Here is a 16079-nt window from a genome sequence, read left to right on the forward strand (position 1 = left end):
CTTTAGAGCAGGACAGAGTAGATCTGTTCAGGCTACCACCTCCTCAGGCATCTCATGATAAAACCCTCTTCAGTTGTTTTTCTTGCCTTCAGCCAGTTGTCTTTTGGTCAGTGTAGTAATGGGATGACAAAGCCCAGCCCCCTCCGGCTACAGAGTACTTCCCATCAAGTACATGGCTCTTCTGTACGATCAGCTTCTTTACTCCCACTCTTACACTTCGACTCTGAACAAACTAATATGTTGCCAGGCAAAAATAAACAAACACACACACCTCCAAAATAGCCCTAAACCCAACCAAATTACCAGATTATACAAAACCTCATGCTTTTCCATACTGACACCCAGCAGTACAGACAGACCATCAGCTTTTCTGTCCAAAGGACGATGACGAAGCTGCCAGAGGAGAGCTGCTACTTGTATTTGTAGAATACAGAACCTGAAGCCAATCAAGGAGTACTGTTTCAGCCATGTATTGTGAAGGACATATCTTTCTGAAAATCTCTAATACTTTGATACTGAGTTTAGCTTCTGACACTTGCCTGATTTTTATGCTTTGTTTACAGAAAAGTAGCTTTGTAGTTAGTGTGCGGTGCCTGGGAGAGGAAGGGATGCATGTATGCACCTGCTTTTGTGTTTTACAAAGAGCTTTTAGATGGAGCTGGTTGTGAAGGCACTGTACAAATTGACACACTGTGGTTAAGTCAGAGCAAAAGGAAAACAGGCTGCCTAGATACTGAACTTTCAATTTAAACCACAAAGGTAGACGGCAAGCACTAATTCAAGAACAGGTGGCTTTTTGCTCATAATATTTTATGGCTTTCATTGCTTTACAGTGGAATGAGCTAACCCACAGCTCCCCTCTTGACCTACCCAACATCCTCAAGTTTAGTGAAAAACAGGTGTTTGGTATCTTGGCTTTCCCTGAGCACTCCCACAACCCAGGGACCCTTTAGCAGTCTAAAAACTTACTTTCACTTAGAATGGAAGGCAAATAACGGAGCATGTATAAAGTAACAGATACACACTCAGCAGCTAAAAACTTTATCCACAAAAGTAATACTTGTCTTTCATATCCTGCACAGGTAAAAATGCAATAAAACAACATCAGTTCAGAAACTCAGAAAAATCTCATAGAAACTTCTTTAAAATTGGACAACTGTGATGAGCCTAGGGCTACCAGGAATCTCATAGTCAAAGTGCTGAGTTTCTGCACTTCTTGTACCAGGCCTGAGCAAAAACCTTAAATATAAACTTCAAAACTCTGATGCCAATTTGGACAGAAATGGTGCAGCTGGCAAGTCCTTACATTTTATTCCTTGGATGTTGCCTTCTATTGATATAATTAGCACTTATACTGTGCCTTCTAGGAACCTTCTGAGTCTTGCTGCAAGACAAAGCTAAACAATAAGAAAAACTCAATTATAATGAAAGGACTAGTTCTGCTAATGCTAAAGCATTAAAAAATAAAAAGGCAGTAATTTGATACAAAATTCTAACAAGTAGGTCGTATCACAGAGCAAGAGTCATACAGAGTGACGCTCTTCTCTCAGTTGCCAGTTTCCATTTTCATGCATGCTGAAAATGTGTACAGAGTACTCACTTTACAGGACTACCTATTAAATCAATATGGAAAAAAAATCTTTCCTGGAAAGTATTTTTTAGTTTGTACCATTGGAAGTGTCAGTTGTTTTTTATTTAAATAAATGAATAAATAAATAAATCCAATGATAGATTAACAGGCCGCTAGGTACAGAACTTGTGAAAACTATATACTGCTCACCAAGGCAATTCTGACACGTATGATGCATATTCCATATGGATAAAATTATACCAATTAAAATTAGCACCTAATAGGAACTAAATAGGAGCTATTGATCTGAAGAGCTTATGGCTTCCACATATAATAAACATGGTTACAGAAAAAGATGCCTACTATTATATGAAACTAGTATTTAAGCATTTCATTAGACTTGGTGCATTCAGTTTAAAAACAGTGTGTGACCTGAGAAAAGGGAAAAACATCTGCCTTCTTGTGTTACATCAGTCCATGGGGGTCTGTGATTTACTTCATTTCCAACCTTAAACATTCAAGAATAATGGAAAGGCAAGCCAAGTAATATTAAAAAACCTCAAACAAAATAAAAACTGAAAAATGTATATACATAAAACAGATCTGTGAAGCTGAAGTGAAATATTTTAGATTAACTGGCTAGTTGATTAATGAAGCCAGAAGGAAAAAGTCCAGATCAAGTTTAACATTATGTGTGTGTGCACATGCAGGCGCGTGTGTGTATTTCATGGAGTTCAAGTAACTTATATTTATACATTCTGATTTCTCTTGCCCTCATCAGTAGCCTACATCTTGCTTTTAGATTTAATTTATAATTTATTTATTTTACTCACAGTAAGGTTCAGTGCTTATGTTTTAGTATTTGATTGGGGTGGGAGGATAGCTCAATCTGTTTTGCCAAGGCATTTAAGTGACCGTTACATGTCATACAGGCAAATGTCTACAGAAAAGAATGTACTAATTGAAATTCTGCCTGAAAAAATAAAAGATCATCAGAACTGCTGTAACAACAGTCTCACTAAAGATCAAATATAAGGAATAAGCATGAAGTTATTTGTTTCAGAAATAACAAGGCTACAATATGCTAGCAGACTACGGGAATCCACTTTGTAAGATCAAGTCACATAACAAAAACTGACACTTCCATCACCATGCCATAGATAAATGCATGCACATATATGTCTGCATTTACACATTGCATACGTAGACAAATATACATTGGGGAACAACATGAATGACAACACCATGGTGTTTGAGTTTGAAAAGCTACTTCTGGTACTATGTGTGCATGTATGGCAAGAAGTAACTGAATGGACCAATTTGTGAGATCCAGAGAAGGAAAACATGCAGGGAAATCAATGTCTCTGACTGAGACTCAGAAGAGCCCATGGAATGAGGGCTGAGGGTGTCTCAAATCTTCCCATACACACCAACAGGTTTCCCAGGGAACCTGCAATGGCAAATAAAGACTCAAAATTTTTTTACATTATTTTCATTTTTTTGGTGTAGACATGGTAAAAGACCGTTGGTTCAAACAGTGCACAAATGCTCGTGACAAGGAATAAGGAAGAGGAAAAACATCTGGAATTAAAAAGGGAGAGTACAGGAAAAGAGGTAATTTTTAAAATTTACTAGTAAAAAGTAGGTACTAGGAAGTCTCACCTTCTCCTTTCAACTAGTCATTTTAGGGTCCCTGAAACAAAATGCAATAGAGGGAGTGGATGTACTTGTACATCCTTGGGAACCCTCTAAACAGAAGCCACAGGGCAGAATAGGGATGTCTGTGTGAGATGTCAGCAACTGTATAAACAAGGTCTCACAGAAGCTATGCGTGGCTCAGAAAGGCGTATCTGACTTTTATGATACATATTCCACACAAATGATCTATGGTAAGTCAGAAGAAGAGTGGCCATTATGAACGGCTTAAAACAGTCATGCCAAAATATTTGGAGAGGAAAACAGAAACATAAGGAAACTAGCAATTCCAAAAAGGAGCTGAGAATAAGGATTGCTGTCTTGCCGTATCAAATTCAAATTTAAAGGTTTTCTAGATGTTTCTACAACACAAGTTAAATCCACTCTTCTGCTTAGAAGAGCTTTATGAGGCAGAGGAGTAGAATGTTAGCAGTTTGATTTTCTGGTACCAATCTAATAAAAATGCCTAGCTTTAAAATATGTCCATCTTAAAGTGACAAATCAAGCAGTATAGTGTATTTCCTACAAATATTTGTAATTACCATGAAGTAGTACAGGAACCTTAAGAATGCAAAACAAAAAGAAATCCTGAAGTAAAGCCTATCAGTGTTACTTCATACTTCACTGCTACATACACAACAGTACAACGTGTAGCATAACTTCTTGCATGTGTCCAAACCCAAAAGGGCTGATGCACCTAAGAGAATAAATAAGAGCAGAAAACTGATGTCTGAGAAATTAAAGTGCTAGGTTAAAAGGCTTTCACAGTGCTTCAAATCAATCTACCTGGACACATTTTTCTGTCATGAAGGGTATATTCAAAAAAAGTTTTTCTGGAGCTGCTGCAGCTGAATCAAGTACAGCCTATGCACTATTCTTTTTTTTTTTTTTTTTTTTTTAATGACCTCCTGATCGTTATACAATCTTGACTAATTTCTGCAATTAGAGAGTCTCATTTTCAGAGACTGAGATGCTAATGTTCTTGAATTAGTTTTTATGGTTCGGGGCTTTTAATTTGAGATTTAAAAACCATCATAGCTCACAAAACCAAATAAACTGTAGCTAATGAAATTCACAGAAGTGGAGTGCTCACAGAACATTTCTCACTAGCTTTCCTGGATGATTTATTGACAGCTGGTTGTAAAAACAATTTTATTAAAGGTCATAATGTTTGGTTAGAAAAAAAAAAAAACAACCTTTAATTTATGGTGTAATTAGCCTTCCTGCAATAGGCATGATGCCAGACCCATCACTTATGAACTTTGGCTTTGAAATAAGCACTTGGTGTTTTTAATTATATCTTTGAGAACGTGTTCAAAGGCAAGACCCCAGTGATGTGGTGTTACTTTCTCTCTATAGCCACTTTATGACCATTATAATGGCCATAGTAGCAGATTTACTCACACTGATTGCTAGGCAGGGGCCTTATGGCTGTACCCAAGGCGCACAGCGGCAGGAGCGGGCGGCAGCAGAGCCCCACGCTCCCTGGAGGAAGCCATTCAGGATCTGCTCTGTGTCCAAGCCTGCTCCGAGGGGGTTGGGTAGTTTGAGATGTGCAAGAATGACCAGGCTTTCTAAGCAGCTAAATTATTTTTTTAAATATCCTTGAAACATCACCTCTGCCCTGCCTGTTGTGGGGCAGAAAGCCAGAGAGGAGCCCTGGGTGCCCTACCTGTAGGCAGGCTCTGTTGCCCCTCTGGAAGGCAAGGCCTAGCACCAAGATACAACCCACACACTTTCTTATGTTTCTCCACTTTATTCTTCAGCTCCCAGCTTTATTTTGGTGTTATTTCTTTCTGATTCACAAAATTAAATTTGTGGCAAAAAAATTTAGATGGGATCAAGGGAGAGAGCTTGTAGTAGGCCTTCAGTAAACCCGTGGCCTTTCCCAGGTGGGGCTGCGTCATCTGGCAAGGGCAGAGCCATGGGCACTGACTGAGCCCTTACTCAGCAGTTCTCAGGCTGGCTTTAAATTTTTATTTCCACTCCTTTTCACCCTGTTATGCCATTATTGTCATAAGGTTTCTAAGATCGTACATTGTCACAATAGACAGCTACAGAACCCATGAGAGTTTGCCAAATCCCTCTTAATTTAGGGAGAGCTCCTGATTTGAACTTCAGACAAAGATTTAACACCTGTATGTAGAGCCAGAGTCAGGAGAGTCAGCACTGCCTTTTCTTTCACTAAAATCTGGATGAGCGGTGAAAATTTCCCTACAGAGAACACATCTCGGGAGAAGAGTGCCTGCGAGGATAATTCCTGAGACAGCTGTTAGGAGAGCATTCAGAGGCCCAGATCCTGAAGTGCCAAGTTAATCTTTCCATCCTCCAAGTTATTCCAAACACAGCCTACCCTTCACAGCTTATGTTGTCAAGAAATGTTTTCATGCAACTCAAAACATGAAAATCTGCCCAACTGTAGAAAAATTGTAAGTCTAACACCCCAAAATCTGAGGACTGTATTTTTTTTTTACCAGGAAACACTGCACCAGGTATCACTGCACATCAGCCATTCCACCTGCCCTTGTTGCCCACTTTTAAGAACCGATCAACACATCCAGCCATATCTCCATCAATTTTAAGTGAGGCAAAACATTAAAGAAGCTTGAAAAGAAACGGTTTTGCTGCAGAGACTCTCCCAGGAGGGACTTCAATTATCTCCCAGCAGGAGTCTCAAACTGGGCAAGAAAGGAGCCACATTAAGCCAGAAAAATCAGAAATGTTAAGATAAACCCAGCATTAATTCCACTTCTTGACTAAAACACTGTTGAAAAGAAAAAAGGCTCACGGCTGTGGGGCACCTGAAATCTAACACAGAGCTGTCCAACCAAATTAACATTTTTTTCATTTGTGACTACATTTGAATTCTCTACGCAAAACATCTCAGAAAGCTTTATCCATCAAATCGACATAAACATCGAAGTATTGCCTAAAATTAGTTAGCCATGGATACATACCTACAGTATTTCAAGGGAGAGTTGCATTGTGCATGAACACCCTGTTCCAGGGCTAAAGGCATTTGGCAGTACACATCAGCAGCATTCAAGATTTTGTTTTCAGGAAGCCAAAAATCACGCTGCCAGGTCCTGCCAGACCTGATTCTAGAAGTTTTGGTGGCATTGTCTAGCAGTTCCTTGAAGCAAATGCCTCAAGGAGGCATTAATGTTGGGCATAAATGAGTGAGATGATTCTCCCCTAGGCTCTGTGGTTACCATTAAGCAGGTAAAGCCATGTCTAGACACAGCTGAAGCCAAAGCAAAGGGTAAACACATCCCTTTCTCTCTTTTAAAAGGTTTCCTTGTGTTTTTTCCAACTCACTCAAGAACCATCATTCTCTTTCTTTTGCTTTATTTTCTAAGACACGTCGTCACTTACAAGACAAGAGCAGGGCCAGGAAATGTGAAAATGTTCAAGAAAAGTAGTTTCTCCCAGCATCATCGAAAACATGAGGCTCAAGTTGGGGAAAAGCAGTAGAATGGACAGTTGAGTAACTGCTCATGAAAACTCTGCTCTGCCCTTCCTCTAGAAAGTCTGTGATCACCAATTCATTAATTTTGCTTTTACTAAAAATGTAATATCGGTTTACAGAATCTCATGAGAATATGAGACAGTCCTTGTAATTTAATCTGAGAAAGATACATACTTCATCAAAAGAGCAGTTGGTTTCAATGATCTACTAAGAGTCCCAAAGGATTAATTTTCTATTTTTTAATACAATTATTAAATAATATTATTTGGCAGCATTGTGCTTTTTCTGGCTTGGCTTCTCCAAAACAAATGCTTTATAATTAATTCTGTTTCAGTCCAGTTGAATGTTCTAGTCTTAATTCCAATATAATTAAATCCTTTCTTTGGAATCCTTCATGCCCCAAGTCTCCCCCTCTTCCTCCTCGGTCTTCAACTTTCCTCACCACCACCTTCCACACACAGGTTGGGTATAATTTGTGAAGGCTCAGATTGTTCTTTTCCTGCTGATATAAAAGGGATTCCTCAAACTCTTACAAGGTTGAAGCCCATAATGAGCTTAATTCTTTCTTCTATATTTGCATCAGTTTCAGTTTTTCAAAGCTAATAGACATGTGATACATAGCTTGACAGATTTATTACAAGGTTAAACCAAATGAGACAAACATATACAGTATACCAAATTTAATTAGGAACCACCTAATGAAGAAAATGGTATTAATTAAGATATTTCCAAAGGAGCCAAGGGATATCCAGAGGTAATAAATTACACACACTGCTCCCTAAATCAAATAACACCTCATGCCTGAGACTTCCAGATAAATAACCACCAGTTCTGGTAAATACTATGAAAAGTAAATGTCTATGTTACATACTCTGACTACCATTCATAGTACTGCAAGCAGTAATCTCAGCCGTTTCACCAGAACTTGGTGCAAAGGCATCTGCAAGATGGGCCTCAGAGGCCCATGCTAGACCACAGTATTTAACTTGAACAAAGTTAAGTCCTTCACTGTGTGTTGTTTAATTGCTGAGTGCTAAAGCTGCATGCTGAGCACCAGCTGGTATTTGGTTTTGCATAATGTATTAACATTGCATATTTGTATAATGTATTAGCATTAATACACCAGACTGCACATTTCAGATAAGGCCTATTGCAATTAGAACAGGTAGCATTAAACACTTGCTAAAGCCCAAAATACAATGCTGAAAGAGGTGGCAATGAAGCCAAAATTTGCAGATTTTCTTTTATCAAAACATGTTGCAAATAGACTTCATTTCTACATAAAGAATACGGTTTTCTATCACATATTCATGCTGATTCTGTCACCTTCCCTGTATCTACAGAGCTGGGGAAAAGAAGCCTGAAAGTGCATTCACTATATGAAAACAGGATAGCTATTTTTAACTGCAAACTCCAACACACTAATAAATGTTATACTTGTTCCCAGCTTTAAAGAGTGACTTACAGTGACAAATTTATTGCTAATTGCACAAATAGTTTATTATGCAAGACCATAAGAAACTTTTTGGTCTAAAAGTTGTACACTAAGAAATTATTTAATCTGGCAAATACTAGTGAATCAAACCCTTATTTATCCAGACTTTGTTAAACTTAGAGCTCTATGCCCTGCAGTAATTCTGTAGGCGATTTTAAAAACAAATGGGCTTTAGGGCAAAACATTAAAAATTGGCTAGCTAAAATTAGGCAAGTTAGCGTATACTCAGATTTTCAAGTAGGTGGACAAATGTTTAGATTCAGTGAGTACTTCCAGCTCCCAGCACAGGGACCAACTACTTTTGACTTCAGCACCCAACCTGTTCACACTCCCCATTGACATGTAGCCATGTTTTCTGACCTGCTTGCCCAACCTGGCCTTTCCAACTCAACCAGCTCTACCTTGTTTGATGCAGAGGAAGTAAGCCCTGTTTGTTCCTCTTCTCTTTCCTTTTGAAGCTCGTTGCTCAACCAGAGGCAAAGTCTTCTGGCTAGGCCATTCTTAGCTAACTCCCTTTTTCCATTTGTGCAAATGCCCTAACTGCAGCCAAGCTATTCTGCAGATGCCTGCCTCCCTCCCCGCCTGCTTCCCTACTAACAGCTGCTCAGTATAATTGCCCTTCTGCCAAAGGCCATCTGCACACAAGCCACTGTGTGCCCTCACTGAATGTTCTCCAGCACATCTGGAGGCTGCAAGCTTGCATGTGACAGATGAAGGGATGCCCCAGGTCTAACTGTAAGGCATCTAAATACAACCTCAAAGTCATCCCAAGTGCCCAAGCTACTGTGACAACAGCTGCTGAGCCCAGTTTTAGATTTAACTTGTGTCAGTTAATTCCCACAGCATAGGTAAGTTTTATGATGAAGGACTGCCATTCAGGACATAGATTTTTGTTCCGCATCAACAGGCAAGAAGCTTTCAAAGAGCAGCTATTTTGAGATCCTGATCTGGGGTGGATTTGTATGTGACCCCCAAGCACCATATCCTGTTTCTCCAGAGCCAAGCATGGACCCACACCACTGCCACAGGCTAACACATCTCTTTTAGCTTGGCACCAGTTTTAAACAGTCAGCATTTCCAAATTCAGGGTAATCCCATTTCCTGAAGAACTTTCACAACTGAAAAAGGAGTATTTGTTAGAATTCAGATCCTAGTTTGCAGCTGACTGAGAAATAACTAACAGGTGCCCCATCTCCAGCCTTCACTTTCTGCAAGTCTGTTTCTGTTGTAATGAATAGGTGTTTCTACCTAAAGTCCCATAATGGCAATATTCTACTGATTTAAGTAAAGGAAAGAAACAATTGTTAAAACAATATTTCAAACTATGAGCTGCAGACAGCTGTCTCCCACACTTACCAGGTTGAGTTACAATATTGTTCCCTTTTAAAACAAGCCTTCATTTCAGTGAACCACACTGAGCCAACTGGCGTATAAATCAGCTTCCTACAAAATGGAGAACAAATCTACAGCGGCCATTGGAAAAGCAATACTGAATGTAAATAAGAAAATATCCATTAGGCACACTCTTCCCCAGATTCATTTGTGTAACTCCTATTAGGGGTAAAGACTACCTTGTTCTCTTAAACTATTTGATCTCAAAAGATCTCATAAGCAGCCTAGAACATGCTTAATGAGCACCTGTACAGATGACCTTCAACCTGTACAGATGACCTTGAAAGAGAAGGTCCATTGGTGCTTATGAATCAGTAGCTGCATGTTTCCTTGTGACTAAGCATGTGTCCATCAAATCTATTCCTTGAACTATGCAGTTGAAGTATTATTAAAATCAATGACATAACCAAACACTTTGAGGAACCTTTTCTTCCTTTACAAAATGAGGATTAATAATGTCAAAATATTTTACAGTAACATCTTAATTTCATGACTATTTAAAATGGAAAATTTCAATGCAGTTGAACATATTTCAATACAATTGTTAATTTTTTTTTTTTCCTAAATAAAATTCTGCGACTGACACTTCATTTCAGCTCAGGATTAAGTAAATTTTGAAATTTCAGCTACCATTCCAGTTTGAAATTATATCTTTCAACCAATTCTATCCATTCCTTCTGATGGATTTAATATTTACTTTGTTTACCAGTAGGAGCTTCAGTTCCATGTGAGAAGACAACTTCCTATTACAGCATGTTTCTAAAAGTACCATATGTTTTTTGTCTGATTCATTTTTCTTCCCTCCCAAAACATGCTGTGCATCATTTTAAGTAATCCTTGAATACCTCAGGTCAGATAGCACTACAGTAACAGAGAGCATTATTATTCGTGTTTATCAACGGTATGTACATTAGGGAGTCAAACGTCATGTGTTTTATGGTGAACAGACATGTATTACTCCATTATCTTACCTTGTATAATGCTGGGTTAGTACTGTGGTGAAGTCAGGTGCCCTGAGCTGGCACACATCAGAGGGGACCTTCTCCAAAGACCACTGAAGTCAACAGGGATATCAGAGCTCAGGTTCTCTTCCTGTCTTCTCATTTGTAAATGAGGGTTTTATTATTTATCTTCCCTCACAGGGGTTAAATTAATAGATGTTTTTTAAGCATATTGAAGTTTTCAGTGAAGTATTAATGTTTACAGAGCATGTTTTCTTCTTGGTTTGTTGTTGTCATTTTTGGAATTCCTTTTGTTTTTCTGTTTGGCTCTTGTTCTCTGGAAGGACCATCCAAGTAGCTGAAAACTTCCAGTGGAACAAGAGAGGAAACTCAGCTTTTTCTTTATTGATTATTTGTGCTCAATTTCTTCAAGTAATATTTAGAGTATATTTACATTTGCCAACTGTGAGAAGTAGAAATGAAGCCTCAAGCCGAGTTTTATCCTCTACGAACTTCATCTGTGTGAAAGCCACATTAACAACAGTTCCTTCCTGAATGTCTGCTTGCCAGATGGAAATTTATCTTTAAGATCTGTACAGTAGTGTGATATTACTGACATGTTATTTCTGTGCAGTTTGTCTGTGCATTGGTGTTCTCTCAGGAAGGAATAATCAATCCATTTTAAACTCAAAATATAATTGCCTGTTAATATCCCCTGATACAGTGAGAACTTTTAATCATGCCTACACATAAAATAACTCATACAGAAATTTGTTTTTTCTTAGTTAATAAAGCAAACAAAAAAACATAGCGAGTCATTAGGGTGATGCAGTTCACTTACTGAGAGTACTATATTCTTAGATTTGATTGAAGACACTATTTTAAATTATGCATTTAAAAGAATTAATTCAAGTCTTTAATTTTAATTAAGTCTTACACTTGCACTACTTGGTCATCACAGAAATGCTTCCAAATATGCAGTACTTCATAATAAGCAAGTTTCAGGAAGATCATATTTTATCTTTCACTTTCACCCAAAACACCTGGTACAATCAATCACAGATTCCCTGTCAAATTAATCCCTTTCTGACTTACCTTTTCTGGTACCCAGCACTTAATGAGCTTACAAGAACATTATTCTTTTCTTTATCTGCTAGAGTTATTTCTCCCCTGGAATTCTCACATCACAAAAACCAGCTCAGTCTCTGTATTCTGGTGATCAAGGCCAAGCAAGAACAAATTTTTGGCTTTGCCATAAGAAAACTGCCACAAGAAGCCTGTCACATCAAGTGGTACACAAACAACAGAATCAAAAAGATTAAAGGTTGTCATTGACCTCACTGAATGAGCATTAGTCAGAACTACAAAATCCACCTCCTGGAAGGAGGAAAGGGCCACTAGCCCTGGTATTAAGCCCAGATATTTCTTCATTTGGACCAGCTGGATACTCAGTGCTCATGTCATATAATGCCACCTGGTATTAAAGAAATGGCTTCAAAAGAACCACCTATTACTCATCAAAAGCAGTAGAGACTCAAATATTATCAGCCCCATAATTAAACTCTAGCAAAAGCCTGGAATAGTTTAAATAATAAGATAATAAAAAATATGAGGTCACAAAAGGGGTTTTGAGAGAGAAAATGTGATTTCCTCTGAGTTGGGTCTCACTGCTGACATAAGTCCTCTCTGATGTGCAACCTGGGTTCATCTGTGTTCAAATAGTACCAGAAATTCCCCTGACCTAAACCCTTCCTAATAATCTTCTGTGGTGGTTCAAATTTCTAGCTTAACTAGCAAAGAGAATTTTATTTCATAGCCTTGTCTCTGAACCTTGAAGTCTTTACATACATCTTCAGTTGGGGCGAGAAGGGGTAAAACGAGCAGTATCAACAACTCTAACTATTTCCCTGGGAAAGAAGGTGAAAGAAGAGGGGAAAGCAGAACTGATTAAAGTAGCTAAAATGCTGATTTCTGACCATTAATTGTCCCTGTTGTGTCAAGAGTAAGTTTTGCCACATTCATGCACAGGAACCATCACAAACTAAGAGATGGATAAAACCCGCTGTGATGACTCTACAGCTCTTGCTTTTATACTTCTGGGTATAACCAGAGTCTCTGCTATTCATCCACTGCAAGGAGGAGCAAAGAACAGGACCTCAGCACAGAAAAAAAAAAAAACCCACCAGAATTGAGAATAAGCAAACGTTTCTAAATCAAGCCAAAAGAGTGACAAAACAAACTATGAACCTTAGTGCCTCTGAGGAGTGATTTATGCCTGTGCCATGAATTCAGCATACAAACTATCTACACAGTGTAAGGGCTAACTATCTACTTTTATATATCTACTGTCTGTCTTCCCAGCATAGCACTTCCCTAATTCAATAAAGCCGTGCTTCCTGGCTCCTCTATCAGGATGTGTTGCTGAATATTTTTCCATCCCTTCCCTCTTCTCTCCAAACTAAGCTGTTCCACAGGGCAAAGTGTAGGAAAGCACATGGACTGAGCCACATTTGAGATGTGTCACTGCAGCAAAAGGAAACCTAAATGGGGAAATAACATTCTGCAAAGTTTGAGATTAATCCCAAACTTTCCCCAAACAATTTTCCTCTGGCATCATTCTGTGCTAGGAAAAATAGCATAATCAGGCAGAATGAAGGCTTTCTTGTTAAAGTTAAAAGGCAGAGACTTGTAATAGAAAACAGGTTAGAAATTGAACTACAGAATCATTATTGTACTTCCATAATGCACAAACCACAGCATTCAAGTTTTATACAAACTATCAAAATCTGCATGAGTTTCCCATCATATCCACCAGTAGGCGAGCCTTATGAAAAGCATTTTCCCAATGCTGCTCTTCTTATTATGCCAATCACAGGGTCTTTGTTTAAAGGGCACAGTAGGCATCTTCCCAAGGTTTTATTTTTACTCTTCTGGTGCCCTCCAGATTAATGAGAACTGAGCCCCTGCTCCTGCTGCTGTCAGACCTCTCCTTCATTTTTTGCTGACAGCCAAACCTGCCCTTCCTCCTTTCTATTTGATGTAGAATTTATATCGGCCACATGGGAAAAGGAGGAGCAGCTTCAACCACTGGCTTTAATCTCCATGTGAAAGGCAAGGCAACGATGGGGCAACAAGGAGCATTGAAGTCTTCAGTGTAAATGTTGTTGCTCATTACAAGCTCCCTCTCTAGGGATAAAAAAAAAATCTTCAAAGGGGAATTGCACCAGTCTCACACACGCCAGCATTCCCTCTCACACACACGCGCCTTTCACATCTCATACATGTGGTTTCCACGCAGGAAACAATTACTGTAATTAATAGACCCGAATAACCCCACTGTTCATTTAAAAATGCACTTTAAATTGACAGAGGCATGAAAAAAGTGGCTGGCTGCTTGGGTCTCATTACCCATGTGGACTGAAAACCTGGTTGTGTATATAGACTGTCAGCTCTATATTTTTCCAGACCTATCACATCAAATTCAACTTCAGCACAAAACAAAATATGCTCAAGATCCAAACGTTCTGCAGGAGGCACTCAGACGCCATTGTTTCTTGCTGCGACACCTAGGAACTATTTTGTCTAGAATAAAATAAATGTGACTGACACTGGCAAGAAGGATTTTTTGTGCATCAAGAGGTGATGGCTAATATTTGCTACAGACTATAATGTATCTCATACAGCAGATTACATTAAGGATTCTCATTTGCCCAGTTGGGAACATTTACATTTGCTTAAAATTATTGTTACTGAAAAAATAAAGCAGCAGCATATGCTATAATTTTTAGTATGTTTACATTCTGCCATATCAGACACGAGAACATTATTTCCTCTTTAACTACCTTCAGTAAGAAACATACTATGAGCACATCAGGGAATTGATAACTAATATCTCTATTAGTTACAATTGCTTTTTTCCTCCTGCTATTTGACTGTAGAGGCTGCTTTCCCTGGCACTTTTGCAAAATTCATGGCAAACCCCAGTCAGTCCCTTTGTGTGTGACCGTGAGATCAGGAGTCTGTAAAGCAGTTGTCTACACATCCAAGAATTTCCTTAGGATGGGATGGTAGTCTTCTGCTGGGCTCTACATCCAGGAAAGTGGCAGCAGGAGGGAATAGGTTTACGGAGGAATAACATATGACCGCACAGCTGCAGCTGTGGAAGCAGTAGGGTTGCCACTGTGAGAAAGGCTTTTGCAGGGCCACCAGTGCCGAGCAGCATCCTCTTCCTACAGACCCTGCCCAGCCCTCAGCTCCTCCATGCCCAGGAGATACAGAGGAAGCAAAATCCATCTCTGTAGCCATGAGGCTAAGTGCCCTCACCCTTGCGCAGAGAGCTCAACGTAGAGGGTCTGGTTTGTTGTGAGCCTGAGATATGGTGACGCTTGCATAGATGGCGTAAAACAGCAATCTATTTTTTTCACCTCTTGTTTCTTTTCTTTAATGGTGCTGAGAAAACCCAGGCCATTTCAGCTGGTATAACAGCTTGATGTGTTCCTCAGTTCACATATCTCACATGAATCATCCATTTAATTTTGAACTTTTGCTTTAGCTTTTCAAAATAAAGAGTTTGGGTAGGATTTTTTTAAGGCCCTTGGGAAGAATATGTTAGATTTGACTTCTGGTATTTGTCTTTCATATGTTTCAGTGAAATTAGTTAGATCTGGAAAATGTTGCCCTTTACCTGGTAATTCAGGAAACCAAAGAAACTAATATATTTATCAAATGAACAGAAATGGCCCTCTGGATTTCAACAAAGTTTCCTTATGTTGTATATACTAAATTCCAGTTAATCAATTTTCTACACATCATAATGTTTTAGAACAAAGGTTGAAATGACAATGAAACGTGATTGTTATAGCTCTTTGCCTGCAGAAGAGAGAAAAGAAACATTTTATAGTGTCAATGTATACAGAAATAAATGCAGGAGCTCTTTTTGACAAGAAAAGCCACAGCAGTTTAATTCAGACAGTTAAAGGCTTTTGTATTGTTCTAGGGGCCATGATCAAGCAGCATATTAAAAAACTGTATAATGAAAAAAAGAACATAGGAACGTAAAAAATTATGGGTTTATGTTTTAAATTGCGTTGAAGTGAAATGACCTCATAATAGAAGTTGACAAAATAATTAAAAATGTGCCTAATAACACACATATACTCCAGCAGGCATTCCTAAATCTGCCTGTCGTTTATGAGTGGAGAAATGCTTTTTCTCTTTCATTCTCACTTGTAATTTGGACACACATAGTGATATCTGCTGGCAAAACAGCTCACACGTATTTGTCAAAACAGCAGATGGCGAACTAAAAGCTCTGGATATATTCACTCATTAGGGGATCCTTTCAATCTGCTGCTTTGCTGTGGTTGCTGGGTTTCTTCGAGAAGCCTGGGTGTGCTCTCTGGAAGCTAAACGCTGTTGCTTTAGTTGCTGTGGGAGCATGCATTATATATCCTGGTATAAGAGAACTGCAGCATCATTGCCAACTCAGTATTTTACTACAAGGCTTGAATGTTTGGT

General features: G+C 38.8%; 1 protein-coding gene across 2 annotated transcripts in view; it reads right to left on the minus strand.

Moving 5' to 3' along the window:
* Nucleotides 1-16079, minus strand: part of LOC308072157 (uncharacterized protein) — a 145508-nt gene that overhangs the window by 27154 nt on the left and 102275 nt on the right. The window contains exon 1 of one of the 2 annotated variants that reach the window (XR_013931549.1): nucleotides 1-16079. This exon is cut by the window's right edge and continues 20446 nt beyond it. The exons of the other annotated variant lie outside the window; for it this stretch is intronic. The gene's annotated coding sequence lies outside the window, so the exon portion shown is untranslated. 2 annotated transcript variants of the gene reach the window in all.

This window comes from Falco punctatus (assembly GCF_963210335.1).
Source record: "Falco punctatus genome assembly, chromosome: 12".
NCBI lineage: Eukaryota > Metazoa > Chordata > Aves > Falconiformes > Falconidae > Falco > Falco punctatus.